The following is a 19,553-nucleotide window of genomic DNA, read 5'->3' as shown; positions in this document are numbered from 1 at the left end:
AAAAGGGTGTACCTCAGGTGCCGGTGCCTCTTGTCCCTGCAGCCACCACCACCTCCTTCTCTTCTTCCTTTGAGGCACTGAATCTAAAGTGTCCCCACTTGCTCTTGAGGGAAGGTTTGCACCAAGCAGGTGTAAACAGCAAAGGGGAAGCAGAGGCAGAGGAGATCTGGGAGGGATGAGGGGTTATGCATGGAGGGGCTGCACGCAGGAGCTGCAGTTCTGCCCCCACCACATTAGGAGCTCTTTGCAGGCAACCTGTTTCAAGCCAAACAGGGACACAGCTATCGATCTGCTGAGATGCCAGTGCAGCACAGCTGGTGTTCTTCAGGTTGTTGCTGTGGCTCTTTCTGCATAAAGATCAATACAATCAAGCAGAGGAGTCTTCCCAGCCCGATTTTTGATGGATCAAAGTTCTGCCGTACATGTAAACTTTTAGCATAAAGGTTTTCCTGAACTTATTCCCTCATTTCTTTTTATTTACCTGTTCTGAACATGTGGTTGCTCTTTGATCAATACTATTAGTTCTAGTAACTCAGGAGCTTTGAGTCCATCACTGGCCATAAAGGCATTTGTATGCATTCCACTGCTTGCCTCCTTTAAAATTATAATTCATAGTCCAAGAGTGGCGCAGTAAGTACTGCTCTTTTCAATCCACTACAAAGATGTTTCTGCCTAACTAAAAAGCAAAATGAACACATTGCAACTCAGCTGGTTATATTCATACATTTTACATCTTCTTGAAGCAAGCTTCAAATGAATGCGTAATATTCAGGCAGCTGCCAAGGTTAATGTCTTTTGGCTGAATGTAAAGGAATGATGACCATTTTTTGAAAAAAACTGAATAAGTAGTTTGAGCACTATTCTGGAAAACCTTAGGGAGTTACTGGGGTTAGAAATCTACTGCCCATTCAGCTACTACAACAAAATCATTTAGGCACCTGCTCAAATATCAGTAAAGAACGGCAACGTCAGAAAGACTCTCTTCTACATTCTCTTAAAGCGTCTGTAGTCAGGAGGAACACTGAAAACAGCAGGACTAACTCGGACTTAGAGAAAGCTTTAAGTTTAAATCCAAATTTTTTTCAACACATTAATGAAATGACCAGTGTATTTCCCCTAACATAGTTCAACCCAGAAACCACTAATACACGACCATCACACCGAAAATGAGATGGGCTGGAAATTCAGACCCAGAGGTAAAAGAAGGAAGCGTGCACGCCTTCAAATGTAAGTCGGATGTGCTAAACACTACAGGTATGTTCATGCAACTTGTAAACTGAGAAGCCATTCAAAGAGCATTCCTTTGAGTAAAACAGCACGTACATTTTGATTTGAATATATAAACGATGTTCATACTACCTAAATTAAAATCACAAGAGACTCTGTTCACATCACACAATAAACGCTATTCAATTTACACCAACAGTTTATTACATAAAAATGTCATTACTACCAAAATGATTACTTCACATATATTAATGTTACACATCTCATTTTTCAGCTTAGTGCCATAAATGTCTCTTAGCTACGCTTTAAGAGGACTCCTCTTTATCTGTGCGTATGTGAAGTCCTCACCAAAAAGAGTATCACAGGCACACAATAAGAAAACATCTCTTTTTATTCTTCTTGGATTTTTAAAACAAAAAAAAGTGATCGCTGATTTTTTTTTTTCATGGCTGGCGATATTTTAGAGAAAACCTTAAGGAAAATAACTAATTGGCAATCACACTGCAGCCTGTTAAGAAAGATAGCTATCGCACTTCAGAACAGAAAATCAAGCAATGAAAGTTTTAAAATAAGCAAAGGCAAGCAACTTCAGTCACATATTCCACACTACAGATTATCCATACAGGGTTTTATTTTCAGCTCTCTTTGTCATTAATTACGTGCACACAGAAAGAGATACGCAAGTCTGCTATACAGTACGGGGATTTTATTAAACTCATTAATTTCAATGAGTCTCTGAGGCTTTCTACAATGTTGAAGATTTACCAGAACCTCCTCATATTAGGAGCGTCATGTCAGTGCCTGTTTATTAGGATTTGGACCGTTATTCTCAGCTAGCAACTCAGGTGCTATCTCTAACTTTCCTTCATGCCCAGCACAGAAGAGCAAACAGACAATGTTTCCTTGCTGCAAAATGAACGACAGAAAGCTAAGAGGGAAGGAGAGGAGCGCTTCCCACCTACATCACCGGCGCATCCTGCCACTCTGCACGACATTAATACCAAGACATGTTCAAGATATGCCTCCAGGTCAGAAAAGGACTAGGGATACCTGTTCTAGCACTGCTCGCCAGTGTGAGATATCTGGGCATAAACAATTGCTGATGATTAACCAGTTGGGATCTGTCAGCACGTGCATCAGCCGTGCACCTTCTGTGTGCTCCTTTCCCATCCAATCCTCACAATTGCAAAAGTTTTCAAAAAATTTAGTTGTTCAAGCACAAATTACACAGCAGAGTTGCCCAGCATTACCCAGAAATGCACACTCTGCTTCTGTGGAGCATTTCTGCAAAAGATCTCTAAATATCCTGACAACCACCCTATCTCCAAAATCACTAGGGACCTTTCTTGCCCACTTGACAGCTCAGTGTACTGGCGTACATTTGTTTGAACGGCTCGTTCAGTGTTACAGAGCAAACTAACAGCAAAACTAGACCCATGACCCTGATTTTTCAATCCTCTACTTTTCCAATTACTCACGGCTTCCTTCCATTTCTTGCAGAGCACCTTCAGAACAGCCTTTGAAGCTGGAGGGTCAAATGTGAAAAACGATGCTGAAAGCACAGGTTCAATACACTGCAGGGAAGTACAACACCGATCCATTTTGCTGCACAAATGCCCAGATCCCAGTGACCGGGGCAGGCGGGTGGATACAAAAGGCAACAACTGGCTTTTGAAAGAACAAGCCCACATCTGAAGTGGAATTTTATTTCTATCTGTCAGATGTAAAGACTCCTAAAACACCAGTCTCAGGCCATTGCTACAACAGCCCCGTAGACAACAGTTTAACAGCCAAGCTTATCATTTTATTCTATCCTTCTCATCAAACACAATTATCTTAAATTTCGGTATTTACATACCTGAAGAAGTCAATTTACCCAAGCACCACCACCCTCTTCAAACTGCGGAGCATTCCACCATCTACAGCAGAATCTCGGACAATTCCCAGCCTGAAAAAAACGACTTGTTTCTAGCTCGAGCCCCAGAATACCGAATTAAATTATGCACAAGTTTAGCGACAGTTCCAAAGTCTCTGAAAATGAGCTTTCATCACGAAAACACTGACATGGCTTCAACTAGAGCAAACAGCAACACTGCAATTTCCCAATCTTTCAAACATCCTATAGAGTATTTCTAGGAAGATGTCATCCCTTGCCTCACGTTTATTACTGGAGAATGAAACGGGGTTTACTCCGGAGCTGCCGGGGCTTCAGCAGCAAGGGCACAATGATCTCACGATAACTGAAGCGTTTTAAGCAAGACACCCGCTGCATTACAAAAATAGCCTGCTCCACAAAAGGAGAGGCATGATTTCACACTTAGCGTCTTTCATGACAGCCAGCGTCTTCGCGGCGCGCTGCCTTGCCTACACGCTACGTTTTAATGATCCAAGAAACTGTTATCGGAGTTCACATCTCTCTCCAAACCTACAAAAACGGGGGGCGGGGGGGGGAAGGGGGGACGGACGGACACATGCACACACCCCCAGGGGGGACGGCGGGCGCCCGGGGGTGCGGCGCGGTGCCCGCTTGCCCCGAGCGGCTGCAGGTGGCGGCGGCGGGACGGCCCTTGGCGCAGGGGGCTGCCCCGGGGCTCGCGGCCCGTCGGCGGTGCGCGGAGCGGTGCGCGGGGGAGCGCGCACAGGGGCACCCGCACACTTCGGCGCCCGCCGCGCACTCCCCGTTACGCAACGCGCGTGTTTCCCACTTTAAGGAATAAGCAATAAGCGCTCCTGCAAAGCCCGCGGCCGCGCCGGGGGCGGGGGTGCAGCCCCCCGCCTCACCCCGCGCAACAGCTGCTCGGGGAGGAGGAGGAGGAGGAGAAAAAACACCCTGCTACCCCCCCCCCGGCCCCCCGCGTCGCCGGCCAGCCTGCCCCCCCCCCCCCAAACTTCGCCCCCCTCCCCCGTCCCCAGCGGGGCTGCCGAGCCGCGGAACTGGCGCACTCACCTCGCCTCCGCGCAACTTTCGGGGGTCGCCCTCTCACTGCAGCCGGGGGGGGGGGGGGGAGGGGGGGAAGGGGGAGGGGGGGGAGGCTGTGGGGCGGGGTGGAGCGGGCCCGGGGGGGGTGGGGGGGGGTGGGGGAGCTGTTACGGCTGAGGAGGTTTGGGGAGGGGGGGGGTTGCTCTTGTTGCTGCTGCTGTTGTTTCGGAAATTCTTATTAATATTTCCCTGCGGTCAGAAACCTGCACCCTCCCCCCCCAAATGAAAAAAAAAAACCCGACCCAGACGCTCATCACATGGCGATTGCTTTGAACCAGCTGCTTCCAGAGCCAAAGTCTTGCGGAGAAAAATAAAGGGGGAAGGGAGGGAGGGAGGGAGAGAGGGAGGGGGCTGGCAGGGGGGCCGGAGGAGGAGAGAAAGCCGCAGCGGAGGGAGGGTGGGAGGGAGGGAGGGAGGGAGGCGGGGGGGGGGGGGGGGGGGAGCGGCACCGTGGCGGCTGTGTCGCTGCCGGAGCGGCACCCGGGGCCGGCGGCGGAGGCAGCCCGGCGGAGGAGGGAAGGCGGCGCTGCGCTGCTGCCGCGGCCGCTGCTGCCCGGCTCTGCCGCCTGCCCGCGCCCGCCGCCGCCTCGCGCGCCCCGGCCCAGCGCCGCCCCCGCCCCTCAATCGCTACATTGTTGACATTCGCAGGCTGACATCATCCTCCCCGCCCCGCCGCCCGCTCCATTCACAATAACGCTACGCCAACGGCGCAGCGCCCGCTCCCTCGCCCGCCCGGGCCCCTACGCACAGAAAGCAGCGTACGGCCGCTCCGCGAATAGCGGCGCCGCTGACATCCCGCCCCGCCCCGCCCCGCCCCGCCCCGCCCCTCCGGCGGGGATCGGGCGGCGCATGCGCAGGGCGGCCCCACTCCCTCCCTCCCTCCCGCTCTTCCCGCGGGGGTATGCGCGTGTGTCTGCGCGCGCGGCCGCCGCTGGACCCCGTGCTGGGGCTCGCGCCGCGGGCCGCAGGGGGCTCTGGGAGCCGTAGTCCGCCGCGAGCGGGCGCGGGGCGGCGCGTGGGCCGCCATGGCGGCGGCCCGAGGAGGTCTGGTCGCCCCCGTCCCGTCCCGTCCCGCCCCGCCCCATCCCGTCCCGTCCCCGCCGCGCTGGCCACGGCCAGGTGTGGTGTGCACCTCCCCGGGGTGGCGCGCCTGGGGGAGACCGGGGCCTGGCGGTGGGCAGAGTGCGATGGGCAAGGGCGAAAAATACCCACCGGGTCACCGCTCGCTGCTGGCGGAGCCTCGGTGTTGATCCTGGTGATATTTACTGCGCTCCGCCCCCGGAGAAACCTCATCCTACTTATATTGCCGACCGCAAGCGTCCAACAGTCATGAGTCAGCCCTGCCAAACATCACAAGAATAGATAAGTGCTGCCCAGACTAAAAACAAAAACAAAACCCCATCAAGTGTTCCCAACACACGAGAGTTGCTTGTTCTTTGCCTCGCCTTGCCTCAGCGGGTGTAAGGTGCCCGTTTCCCAGCCCTTTCCCACCCCGAGGCTTGGCACCATGGTCCCTTTCACCAAGCAGAAAGCTTTGATTCCTGCAAATTATCTTGGGGCCAGCAGCCAGCAGCGCTTCTGAGCGAAGACCCCAAATGTCATGAGCCATGAAATGCAATTGGGAGAGCTGGTAAATGAATAAACTGTGTTCCACAAGCCCGCGTTACGTAGCCAGGCTAGGACGGAAAAACATAAAGATGAAAGACGGCTGATAAAAAGGAAAGTTAGAAAATAAATGATTCACAATAGGGGCTGTGAGTGAGATTATCTCTGGAGACATCTCTAATTAAAGGGCGTTGGATAACTAGAGGGTTACATTTTCCTGGGTCAGTGGTCTTGAAAAAGAAATTGCAGTTGCAGTAAGTGTCAATAAAGAATGATGCTGACCTACTGCTAACAAAAGCACATTCAGTAATTAACATATTCATGTTTGTTATTTTTTCTGTGTTTATGACAGTTTTTACTGTACTTCTCATCATCCATTCCCCTCTTTCAGTACAGACAGGTGATATATAGTGTTTTCCATATCTTTTGGAGAGGAGCAATTTCTGTGAAGTTATTTCACTGATGTCTTCTCCTGAAATTGTAGCTGTTCCATCAGGCTACCTGCGTTTTCAAAGTCTACTAAACTACAGAAAACTATGCAAATACTGTGTGCCAACACAAAAACAACTCTTCGTATGTCATGACAAATATATTGTCACTTTTCAAAAGCACAGTTCTCCCCTGGCTTGCATTTTGTACGGTTGTCCACTTGTGTAAAGTGAAAAGCATTTTAGTCCAGTAGCATTTTCCCCCAACTTTTCCTAGCTACGTGTGGCTGTAGAATAGCACCCCACTGGAGAATTTGACTCATAAACTTCACTTTCCCTTTCCAAGTAATGTTCATATAAAGCCTTGCTCACAAGTGCTGTTTAGGTTCTGGTTCTGCAGACATATATGGTGTTAAGCACGTGTAAAGTCCCACAGTGTGTAAGGGGACTTGTCATGTGTTTAAACGCTAGCAGGACTGAGTCTCCTTGTTGCCTTGTTTTTCCTAGAGATACAAAAATAATTTTGTATTGGCGTGAGAGATAAAAATACTGTATTGAGAAGGACAGAGAGATAAAAATAAGCCATGCAGCATTTGTAATGCTTTAGCTAGCACGCTACGTGCATATTATGCCACTGCATTCAAAGTGCACATATTCTGTTATTTACAACACACTACAGGAGATACGGCTCCAGGTAGTCAAAGCCAGCCAAACAGCAAACTTAACAAAGCACTCTGTACACACCTCTGCCCACAGCGCACATTTCTGAAAGGCACAATAATTGCCATTTATCTTACTGGCTGACGTTTTAAAATGAATGTTACTATTTGGCTTAAAGGAAGCGTAAAGTGAAAACATCCGTTTTAGATTTTATTATTCTGTTTACCCTGTGATAAAATTTACAGTGACATCAGTGTGAACCAGGTCACTCTGCGCAGGACGGAGATCACCACGGAATGAAAGAAGCTAGAGCCAAGCAGGGATTGGGCACATAGGCTTTTTGAAAACTCACCAAGCACATCCATGCAGCTTTTGGTACCCACATACTATTAATAATTTTGTGACCAACTCATAATGGAAGACAGAGTTCAGATTCCTGTGTATCATTCAGATCATGATTTTATTATGGTCGTTATATCTCTATACAACACTAGAACACTGGGGAAAAACTGACAGAGTTGATTTTCAAAGACAGAAGAAATATTACACTAACCAAATGAAACCTACTGTTTAAAAATGCTATTTTTATATCGTGTGTTTTACATCTTAATGCATTGGCTTCACAGTTCATTCCCAAACTGCTTATATTCCAGCAACAAATCCAGTCTGATCCTGTTTCCATTGCAATCAACTATCTCCATGCCTCAATTTTTGTATATGTAACTATTTCTGGACCATTTTTCTTGAAGTACAGCCAAACATATATTCCAGACAAATATGAATTATTTGAAAAGATGTCACGTATGGTCTCTCAAAATGATCCACAATTTGTCAAGCAATAACAACAAAATAAGATAAGAATAAATGTGAAGAGGTACAATTTCGAAGTTATCCCCTGAATACTTGAGGGATAACTTGCCATGAGTGCTGCAACGCTATCCTTGAGAAAAGGCTACATCCACACATTCAAACTGGTATTAGCTCAACTCTGTGGACAGATTTCCTGGTTACATGTTACCTTTACTAATGTCTTAATTAGGTGGTTTCTCCACACTGCCGTGACTTCATCCCTTTAGAGAGGACTGCCTGGTTGAGCTTATAGCACTTGACCCACTTTTCAATCTTTTCTTTATGGGTAACACAAAACTTTCCAGAATATCTGAATTATGAATATCTATTTCAATCATATTTCATATGTAAATTTAAAAGATTTTAAATAGAATCCAATATTGTAATACATGTCCCAACATCCCTTTCTGAGATCTCATTTGCATATCAATCTCGTAACTTGAATAGTCTTAATAGTGCCACTTGTTGGAGAGCTCTGTGTATTGCAAGGTATTTCAATCACGTATTTAGAAAAAGAAATTGCTTTTTCCTGGTGATAGGTAATTCCTAATTTAAAGTGCTATGGAAAGAGATGAAAGCACTGCACAGAACAACTTCTGTTTCAGCCTCGGCTTCAACCGCGCTGACTTGAAGTCTCTATGAATGAGCAACATGTTAGTGGATCTTAGGCAACTTGATCTTTACAGTGGTAATGAAGGACTGAAAAAGGAAAAATAAGGACAAATCTTACGGTTTTTAATTGAGGAAATTGTCATTTCCTCCCAAAGTACATTTTACCCTGCAGCATTTGGGTGAAGAAGATCAGCTTTCCTGGATAAGCCCTGGTCCTGCGCATAGATCTAAGCCATTATTGATAATTATCCACATATTCTCCTGGGTCGTGTGGATAGAATTCATGAAATTGCATCATTTTCTTTGCAGTGATTAAGAAACTCACAGTTGATTAATGATTATACTACAAGCACCATATGTCTTTTCGCAACCAGATTCTAACACACCCCAGGTACATTGCGTTTCCAGGAGCACTGACAGAACAAACAGCACGCCCTGAGTCAGTGGCTGTGACGGCTACGAAGGAGACATTGTCATGGTGCGTGGTATCAAAGATCCACAATGTAATGTCTCCGCAGCATGGCTTGACATCACATCAAAAGCTCCACAAAGGAACATTTGCCATGCACAAAGCATCAGATCTCCAACATGATATTTTGAGGAGCTGGTGAGATATAATATTTGAAATATATTGAAGAATTAAGAAAGCGTTGTTGCTGGGACTAAAATTACAGTGTCAGGAAGCAAGGCAGGAAAAAATAGGAGGCACCGACCTTTAAAAAAATAGATGCAGACAACGTAACAGAAAGGGAATTTAAGGAGCTGTTGACTTTGTATGTCAAGAAATTGAGGGTCAGGAATCATTAAGGTTTATGCACTATGTCCAAAACATGTTCTGTGGTCACTAAGTCAAAAGGTAGGGTCTTCTCTGGTGTTTATCTTTGTAAAAAAAAGAGAAGTAAACTGTTAGTATCGCCTCTGTGCTGGGGTTGCCAGACTTTGGTTTGACGTATAGTAATTTGGGAAAAGTAATTGCAACACCTATGCTAGACAGATAGGATGAATGGCCTAAAGATAATTCTTTCCATTGGTTCTACAGAAGGTCAGAATTTGTCAGTCCCAGAGCAAAAAACCCTACCAGCTTTCTGGTGTCTTGAAGCTCAGTGCCGTGAGAGGCAGTCCGGATACAGCCCACGGCAAGTCCCGGAGATAGCCAGTGAGGTTAAAGCTTTGTCACTGCCCATTTTGTCTTTAAATCAGCACCACCTTCTGAGATCTTCATCAGCTCTATTACTGCTTTCAATTTTATTTTTTACTTAGTATGTTTATTATTATTTACAGTTTGTAGCGTTTTAGAATTTGCATTTAGAATTGTATTTTACCATATAATGTAAATTTAGTGTTCTAAAGGTCGTACCTGGCAATTTCCCTGATTCTTCAGGTCAGGATGATCCCAGAGTCTGCTTCCAAAAGCAAGAACATCCATAATGACATATTTAAACCTCAGTCCATATTCCGCTATCACTAAGAATCAGTGCAGGCAAATCAGCTCCAAAAGTCGTTTGAGGGCAATTGTGGACAAAGCTCAATGTTGTTTTAGCTCAGCTTGCTCAAAAGGTTTGTAATCTATTTTTTCAACAACCCTCTGTCTTTACAGTTATCCAGAAAAGTCAAAATATCTGCAGCAAACCGTGAGAGTGTGGACAAAGCATCTGCCTTGGCAAGGCTGTCCTTGTGTAAATCAAGGGATGTACCAGAGTGTTAGAAAAAAGCTCCTTGAGCACTGGCTGAGGGCGGGAAAATGTCTGGGACTGTAGAGCAAGGAGGGCACGCGGAGGTTAATCCGGATGTGATGGAGCAGTGTTTGTGCTCTAGACAGTAAATAACAGGCAGGAGACTTTTTCCATTCAAGAGCACAGAGATATTTCTGAGCAGTCTAGGTCCCCCAGTTCTGACATGTCACAGGACACCAGTAATCATGCAAGATTTAATTCGAAGTCATGATTTTGGGAAGGAATAGAAGACGGGTAAGAAAAAAACCCTACTATTCCCTGGGGAGAAATTACTATTTCCAAGGAGTGTTCTACTCCACATAGTCTTTAACATCAATGAGAGTTTCTGCACATACACCAGTGGCTGACTAGACCCAAATCCACTAATTAAGAGTAAAAGCCTTGAGGTAATTATTACTCACAAACAGAGATACTGAGTTTGTAACAAGTCTTGACTTTCTAGCGCCTGTGATTCTGCTTTCAGTGGATAACCGTAACAGGGGTTTCATGCAAATAAATTTCTTTCCTTCCAGGCTGGACTGTGCAGCCACATCAGAGGACATCTTGCTGTTGTCACAAGGAAGTTGCAAGGAGTTTCTTCAGAACTGGAGGTGGCGATGGGATGTCAGACTGGATGCCCAGCTGCCTCTTGTGCCTCTGGAGACCTCTCTCTTTGTCCTCAGCGTTGAGCTGCTGTCCTGACGCTCCCTTTGCCTCTGCAGGAGGAGGCATACTTTGCCGAGCACGCTGCTGCTTCACCTGAGGAGGTATTTCTGGTGATGAGTCATGCAGGATGTAGCAGGTAGTAGGAAGTGCAAAGCCATGAAGAGAATGCAGCGCTGTTGAGACTGGGAGAGGACACCGGGACACTGGGGGTGGGCAGTGGAGATGGAGGGGAGGAGGAAGCAGAGTGCAAAGCCACCAGCTTTGGCAGAACCTGGCAGTGGTAGATGCTGCTGTGTTACAGGGCATGACCAAGGTGCCCATCAGCGTGCCTTCAGTCGGAGGGGTGAGAAGTTGACATGCAACAATGTGTGGGAATGGAAAATTTAAGAGTCAAGTCTCATTGTTGTGTAGTTTAATAATAACGTGTGCTTCATGTAGCTGAAACATGACTGGAGTATAAGAAGGTTTGTGGAGGTTGGGGATGGCTCCTGACTGAATAGAAGCTGGAGAAAGACGGGTGGGAGGGCAGGTGAGGAACACGGAAGATGCAGATGTACTGGCACACAGTGGCCGTACTGGCACTGTGGCTCCCACTGCCTCTGATGGCCTTGGAGTAGATGTTGGAGTATTTTGGGCTTGTTATTCCAGACTAAATCCATGACACTGTGCAGTTCTGAGGGGGTTTGGGGTACTTCAGTATTATACTGAAGGCTTTGGCTTTTGCAGGGACAACTTATTTTGCTTTTAGCTCTAATACTAACCAAAGAACTTGAGACCCCCAAAGCATCTGTGGGTTTCTACTCACATAAATAACAACTATTTGATTCATTTACTTCTCACATCCACGGCTTTTGCTTTTTTCAAAAAGGCTGCAGGATGTTTTTGCACTTTAAGCAAGGACCAGGACAGAAAATATATTTCTGTAAGGGTGAAGATGGCTCTTTCCATGCGGAGGGACTTATAAGCTGCATTCATATATTTTTTGATTAATAGATAGTGTTGCTGAAGTGTTAGCACTTAAGGCAGAGGTCAAGTCTCTGTTATTTTTCTGTCTTAGAGGTGAAAGCAGAGTGCATTGGCTTGCAGCATGTGTGATTTTTTTTTTTTTTTTGTAGCTGCGGCAAATAATTGTGACCCCTGATTACTGGAGTGATTTAAAACTGCTCTTTGCTATGTTAACTTGAAGTTGTGAACTACAAAGGTCTGCTGTGAATAGCATATGAATAGAAAAGGGACTCTGTTGGAACTCGCTATTATGTTTGAAGTTGGTAGAAACTAGAGATTGAAAAGACCCACTAGTTCACTGAATGAATTCATTGCACATGCAAGACAGAAACTCCTTGCGAAGTGATATCCTTCCTACGTTTCTCAGGAAAAAGAAAACATGTTGAGATGTTTCTGGAGAAAATGCTTTGACACAATGCAACCCATTAGGATGTCTACATTTTGACCTCGTCTGCCATCTAGGTAATTTTTGCATCAAATTTGCTGCAGTGTCAGTTGGACTAAAAAATTAAAGCTTCATGTTGAACAAAGATGATTTGTTGTATATTTCTCTTTCTTACGCTGAAAGGAAATGCTATTCCATAGCTGTTGCAGTTCTGTTTTTCTCTGAAGGATTGTCAGTTTAGTCTAAATGTAAATGTTGTGAAAACACAGGTGAAACACAATGTTGATAATATTTTTTTTAATTTTAAAGTTTAAGTCCAACAAAACATTTTTAAACAACTGGCAACAGTGTGATGTCTGAAATTCAGTAATGATGTGAGTAAAAGCTTGAAAGTGGTCAGTAAGGAAACAAAAAATTGTTGATATTTGGTGATTATCCCAAGCAAAAATAAAAAAAAATAAGTAAAGGCTGTAAAGAGTGACAAGCAAATTCCACAAGAAGAAATTTCGGTTGTCTAATAATTGAACTTAATTTAATTTAACTAGATGCGTAGGCCAGGAAACCTTTTTTTTTTTTTTTTAAATGGACTTTCATGGGAAGTTGATAGAGTTCCTCAAAGGAATAGACTTGCTAGCTGCAATTTATGTATGGTACAGCCTACTTTTGTCTTTAGCTTATGAAATTTGGTCTAGTTTGTCATGACTACTTTCTTTGTTAAAAGGTAAAATGCACATTGGGCAAATGTTCTATGGCAATTTGCATAAAAAGTGATGACAAAGAGCAATTAATTCCTCATTATTATGCAGTGAAATGCTACTTTGCTCCTAAGTGACTGTAGAGGAGGGTTTTTTCTCTGTGTGTAAATCTGTTGCGGCATTGTTCTAAAAATAGTACTTAAGAGCCCTCTGCACTCTTTATAAATCAGGGTCTTTGACACTCCATTCGATTCTCCACAGAGAGATTTTTCTCACACATGCTGAACACTACAAGCATCGCCCCAAATGTTCATCACAATAATAAGCATCAGAATTTTGTTAGATAAAGCAAGATAGAGGAATTTAATATTTTGTCAAATTAGATCTCTATCTTTTTTATCTGGAGATCAGTATTCAAAGTACACTCAGATCACACACAAATAGAAACATATTCCTACCACACACGGCTAGTCTGTACAGAACAAAGAGTCAAGATATCGTTTCCTATGAAGGCTTGATTCTGAGTACAGATTTCATTACCGGCTCACCATAGGATAATGAAATTCCTTCAGGGCAAAGATGAGGTACATCAAAGAGGCAGCATGGAGAGGCAGACTTTGTTAGTGCATGCTCTGTCACCTGCATTACTGGTCCTTGCCTGCCTTTAATTTGTAAGGAAATGCTAGTAATTCAAACCCTTTCATTGGACCAACTTATATTTATATATATACATGCATACATGTATGTGTATATGCACACGTGCACAGAAGTATGTATTTTTCAAAATAAAAAACCTTCTGGAAGTTATGTGACTTCTTTGCAGCTGAAATAGAATACTGAAAATAATTAATTTCTTGCTAGCAAAAATGACCCATGAAGGTCCTAAAAGCATTTTTGCATTTAGTAAATAAATGCTGTCTGCACTGTGTAGATAAATAACCCTTCATGCAACTTTGCCTTTTTATTTCTGTAGCAATTCAGAGTGACTTTAGTGCTTATGGAAATGAGAGGCCAGTGTTCGGTAAGACCAGGAGCTGCTGAAGACATGAATCACTAAAGCTTTCCCACAAAGCTTTGCCAATACAGGAACAAAAGGGTTGCCCTACAGAAACACATCACGGGTCTATCTAGTCCAGCATCCTGCCTCTGGCAGCGGCCAGTAACTGATGCTTCAGAGCAAATCAAAACCACAGCAAGCACCTAGCTAATTATGAGATGCTATGCGTAGAGGAAAAAAAGGTTGATCCTGACTCACAAGAGAGCAGTTTATGCCCTGAAGCGTGAGGTTTGATTTCCCTTGTATCCGTTTGCTTAACTCACACAGTTGCAAATACTATTTATGCTTAAAAGAGTTTCTAATCCTCTCTTGGATCCTAATCAACAATCTGCCTCAATAACCTGAGTTACCAGGAAGTTCTTGGGGCTGAGCACACACTGTGGAAGCTTTGTGCTTTGCTAGTTTAGGGAAAGTTTTCCAGCTTTGGCCTAACACCCACTGCCCTGAGGATCAGACCTAATTGTCTAGATGAAAAATACCCAAGCTACCACTCCTTTCCCCTTGAGTCCTCCCTAACTGAAGCAGTTAATTCTTTCCCACCCCCAACTTGCAAAACTATTGCTTTGGGTAGATTTGTTTTGCTGGCACAGGGCAGTGGCTCCTGCTTTCTATCCTTCTAGGAGGTTTGTTCAGGTTCCTCTGTGCATCTCACCTCAGTACAAGAGAGGTCTGCCTGCAGGCAGGGGATGCTGCCCGGCCATGCTGCCTCGCACTGTTGCAAAGGAAGGGGCAGTGACAAGCAGAGGGACAGGGCAGAGGAAAGGCTCACGGGAGGCAGCAGTGGTGCCAGCTTCTTTCTGCAATTTCAGCATTTCCTCATGAAGTACTAGGAGCTCTGCTTGGCCTACTCTGTGAAAAACATGCAAAGCCTGTGAGACTCCTTCTCTTTCCCAGCTTACTCCAGATTTTCTGCTCTCTGGGCAAGAATGCAAGCAACATTTTCAAATCATCCTTTGATGACCTTGAATGACCTGAAGCATCATTGCAGAGTGATCCTGGCTCCATTACAGCAGAGCAATAATCCTCTCTGTGCTTTCCCCATTGAGTGTGAGTTTCTTCTATGTACATCACAAAACAGTTATTTAAATCTAGCACGTGGACCTTAACAGCAATACCAGGAGGTAAAGGAGATTCCAAAAAGCCTTAACTATTCCCCATGGGGCCTAAGTGCTTAAGCCTAAAGGTATGACCTGGAGCTCTGAAACAGAGAGGTACATCCTAAACAAAGAGGTGTCCAAACTCTGTAGGTTTTCTTCTCAAAGCTTCACCTTCCCCACCTGAGGCTGTCATTGCCGCACAGGCACAGACAAGCCTTGGTTTTGATGGTGGCAAGCAGACTGGTGCCTAAGGGTGTGCTTCTGAGACAGCACCAAACAGCCCTCATGGGCACTGCTGCCATCCCATCCTTACCTCTGGCTGTGTTTTCCCATCTCTCCTCCGCCACTTGCCCCTCGGGCAGGCACTGGTGTTTGTTCCACCTTGGAGTAAAAGTTGTTAGGGAGTTAAAGTGGCTGCACATTTATTTGCAGGATTATTCTTCTGCCACTTCAACTTCCTGAACCAGCTGACCAGGAGATCAGACGAGACCAGGACTGGCACAAAGAGAGGAGTGGGAATGGGAGACTGGGTACAGGGCAGAGCACCCCAGGCTTGTGTGGACACACAGCCTCAAGAGTCTGGCAATGAGGCACCTCTGCCCCGGCCTGGCACCTCACAAGAAGTTGCTCTGTCTGCTTGATGCTCCCCAGTGTGGAGACTCACCAGCATCTGCTGTGGGGCAGAGCTGGCAGCACCTCTGCACTTTAACGAGGGGCAGTGCTGCAAGTGCAGGGAAGCATGGCAGGTCGGTGGGGTGGGGAAGGGAGGAGCAGGGGGACAAGAGGGTCAGGCAGCAGGCTCAGACTGAGAAGAAAAAGTGATGAGTCTGGTGGCTCATTGCAGGCCGAGAGCCAGGAAACTCTCAAGCCCTGTGAGCCTCTTTTGTGCGAGGCAGAGGCACCAAGCAAGTTGGGAGCACGGCGAGGGCTGGGAGCAAGCAGCCTACATGAGCAGTGAAGATGGGCATATGGGTGTTTTGCTGGGTAAGGCCCATTTCCCTTCATGTTTTCACCATACCTAATGTCACCCATGCCTCCATTTCCATCAGGTTTCCCAGGATCTCTTCAGCTGTCGTTCCAGCTGTGGCAAACAACAGAACAAAACCCAAATCACAGCCCTTGTTTAGCAATGATCTCCACACAAGGGTTACAGCCTGCCAAATACAGAGGTCTGAAACTGCCTGTGGTGTGTCAGTCTGTTTATCTAGCATGGCTCATGCTATTTTATTTGCTTAAGTGTCACTACCTGCTTGCTGGGAGAGGTGGGAGGCATGCCTTCTGTGAGTTATACTGAATTTCCCTGAAACCACCAAGCGAAAAGAATGCCATTTCATGTCAAGAAACTGTTATTTCACCTACTCGTGTGCTATGTTGTATTCTTCAGACTACATTTTACATGCCTGGGGTGTATACATGTGACCTACTGAGATTGCTCGCCATCTTCCATAATTTATGCTGCCCTTCAGTCTTAGCAGCGTGCATAAACTTCAGCGACATGTTGTCACTCCTCTCTAAATCATTCTGAAAAATCATTCAAGGAACAGCACCAGACCCAGGGCATCCTGCGTTTTGCATGCTCCGCTTTCCGGACCAGTCTCCGAGGTGGCAGGATGACACAGCAGAAGAAAAATCACAGCCAGCAAGGTGTGAAATAATGTCCCCAATAGTAAGAAATTAGAATGGATAATGTTTCAGCCCAAACTTTGGCATGGCTGTTCAACCTAGCAGTGTTGCCCTGGGGGTGGCAGAGTCAAGGATAACCCAGCTTTCTTGAAGGCAAATGTTCCCCCTTTTCTTCAGAAAGCTTCTTCATAAAACCTCATGATGAGCAAATAGATGTGATGGAAATGGGAAGACGTGAGGGTTAACCTTTAAGTCACCAGGGGTTTAGCATTTACCATTGTCACACAGGACTGTATCGAGATTATTTGTTTCCTATCACTTAATCCATTTATAATGCAGAGTACTAATCCACATTTTGTCATTTGACCCATCACTCTGCTATGAGGAGCTTTGTCAAAAGCATTTTGAAAACCCACTGACATTTCCTGCTTCCTTAATTCACTGGGACTCTTTTGCAGCTTTGAGGGGAGAGAGCTGCAGCCCAGCTGGCCTGATCCTGCATGCCCAAATTAACCTCATCCATGCTTGCACACAGTGGGCATCCTTGGCCCTGGGATCGGCATTACCTACGTTAATTTCTGATGCATATTTTGGAACAGGGAAATTCTTTAGTCTCACTAAATACCCTTGTCTTTCAAAGTCTCGTTGCAGGCTCTTGCCAGTCGCTCTGTTCTGAAGTTCAGCTTCTGAACACTCCTGGATTCTTTTAACTTCATCAGCTCGGGTTTTCTCAACTTGCTGCAGTACCTCTTCTTCAGAAATGTTTATCTTTATAATATCACACTCATCATTTTCATAAATTTCCAAATTCCCCACTACAGTGAAGACAAATGTAAATAATAAATTCAGCTTCTTGAAAATGTCTTAATCCTTGTTAATTGCGTCCTTAATTCCTTAATGACCCGGAGGGCCTACAGAGACACACATGCAGCTTTATTTATGTTTCGGCTATTTGAATAATTATGTATTGTTTATCTTAATATCTTTGGCTATTTGCTCCCTCTCCTCCCTCCGATTTACTATCTATTTACAGTTTACTTGTGACTTGTGCTGAGCTGGTTTGGGCAGAATTTCTAACGCGTCTGTGTGAAAGCTCCCCTGGTGTTGTCCTGGAGGCAACGTCTCTGAAGTTCACAGCACCACACTCTTCTTCCACTACAGCAACTCCTGCCTCAAAAGAGCCTTTAAGGCTTCAGAATTTCTTGTAAAGGTTTCGCTTGCGTTGGTTCAGTGTAGTCATGCAGTATGATGTGATAATTCAGTGAGGCATTTGATTTTTTAAATATTATTGTAATTAACAACAATATTAGCCAGGAGAACAACTTTAACTTAAGGTTGTCAGATACTTTGATCCTGTCAGCTGCTCATAAACTGCCCTATTTTAACAATTGCAGATGGTTTCTTCTGTGCTCTGTGTCAAGCTCTTTTATTAAAAATGTGGTTTTTAAGAAGACAAGTGGGGATCTTTGTAAGGAAGACAGACTGGGAGGTGAGGGAGGAGGTGTGAGTGGGGCTGAATGAGGAGCTGGTGGGAAATACTGAGACTGCCTGACCCGAGCTGAACTAAAGCACTGGCACCCACCAGGCTCTCTCGGCTGCCTGCGTGGGTGACTTACAGCGTGTCCTCTTGGAGCTTGTGATTTGTACAAACGAGGCTCAGAATGAGACCACAAACTTAGTTTATATGTCTGATGTGAACTAGCAATGAGCCAAACCGTAAAGATGCATGGCTAGTTCACTACCTTACCCAGCCTCTGATTCCAAGCAATTTTCATTTTAACTTGTCACTGAGAAGGTCATGAAAGAAAAAACTTTTGACTAAGTTATCTTTGCCTGCTTTTTATGGCTTTGGTACAAAACGGATTAATTAAAAAGGAGATAAAAATAATCTCTTCTTTTCTCTTGTTGTGAGAACCACATGTGCTGTGTAGAGAGAGAAAAGAAGTGAGTGCTGTAAGGAGTGGATTATTTTATGTACTTCATGGGAAAAACCAGCCAGTTCATTTCAAAGTAAACTATGCCTGTATTACTTTAAAGGGAAGTAGGAGGATATAATAATAATTATATCTGAATTGGCTTAGGGCTAAATTCTGTAGATGAATATGGGTGTGACTGGGCAAAATGTTGTCGATGTTAACCTGAAAGAAAAATGAACCTATCAAACCCAGATTCGGTTGCAAAAAATGTTATGTTTGTTCTTGTACATCCATGCAAGGATATTTGTTTTTTTTTTATTTTCTTAGCTGAGTATGCAAATTAGCCTACTCCTAATTAGCCTTTTCTAGGAGCATATTCATACGAAAAAGTATGACAATTTAATTTCACTATTTCAGTCTTAAAGATACAAAATGGCCAACGTAAATGTTAGCAGCGAAAAGAAAAAAAGTAAATTAATGACTTGGGTATTTGTGGATTTTGCTCTTAAGTAGATGGGAAAATGAGTAAGGAACAAGGAAGGGAAAGACCAGTAAGCTTATCTTTATCTATGGAGTTGTTAGTGAAATCTTTAGGGGAGATGGGATTATGTTATTGATCAAGGCCAATAGCCACAGTAATAAAGAGTAATAATCAAGAATGTTATTAAAGAGAGTTTATCATAGGAAAACTTTGATAAGTGGGGCATTATAGTCAAACTGAGGAAGGACTAAAGGATAAACAGAGTCCAGTCCTGTGTGGTGGAAAAGAGAGCTCTGCTGTAGCTCTTAACTGCAGCAGTCCTGGTGTTACTGAGAAGAATTTTTTTCAGCATCCAGAAATGTATGAGTTAAAAATTCTTTCTCAACTGACAAGGGCTCAGCTAAACAGATCAAAAAGAGAAGGAAAACCAAAAAACAAGCTCAGAAGTTGCCTTTGCGTTGTACCAGGAGTCAGAAAGTGTCAAAAGATGTGTCATATCTTAAAAGGCTAAATGAAAAGTTATAGTTCCTCAGTACATGAAGAAAGAAGAGCTTT

The 19,553-nt window shown here is 44.8% G+C and overlaps 1 protein-coding gene across 5 annotated transcripts in view; it reads right to left on the bottom strand.

The window, feature by feature from the left end:
- BACH2 (BTB domain and CNC homolog 2) overlaps positions 1-4,671 on the bottom strand; it is a 193,842-nt gene extending 189,171 nt beyond the window's left edge. For 3 of the 5 annotated variants that reach the window (XM_074819546.1, XM_074819543.1, XM_074819547.1), the window contains exon 1: positions 4,175-4,671. The gene's annotated coding sequence lies outside the window, so the exon portion shown is untranslated. Of the gene's footprint in view, positions 1-3,085; positions 3,176-4,174 lie in introns of all 5 variants that reach the window. The other 2 variants (XM_074819545.1, XM_074819544.1) reach the window with 1 other exon arrangement.
- Positions 4,672-19,553: the final 14,882 nt, after the last annotated feature.

This window comes from Strix aluco, chromosome 3 (genome assembly GCF_031877795.1).
Source record: "Strix aluco isolate bStrAlu1 chromosome 3, bStrAlu1.hap1, whole genome shotgun sequence".
NCBI lineage: Eukaryota > Metazoa > Chordata > Aves > Strigiformes > Strigidae > Strix > Strix aluco.
The sequence above is the reverse complement of the archived record's forward strand: the minus strand, read 5'-3'. Positions and strand labels throughout refer to the sequence as shown.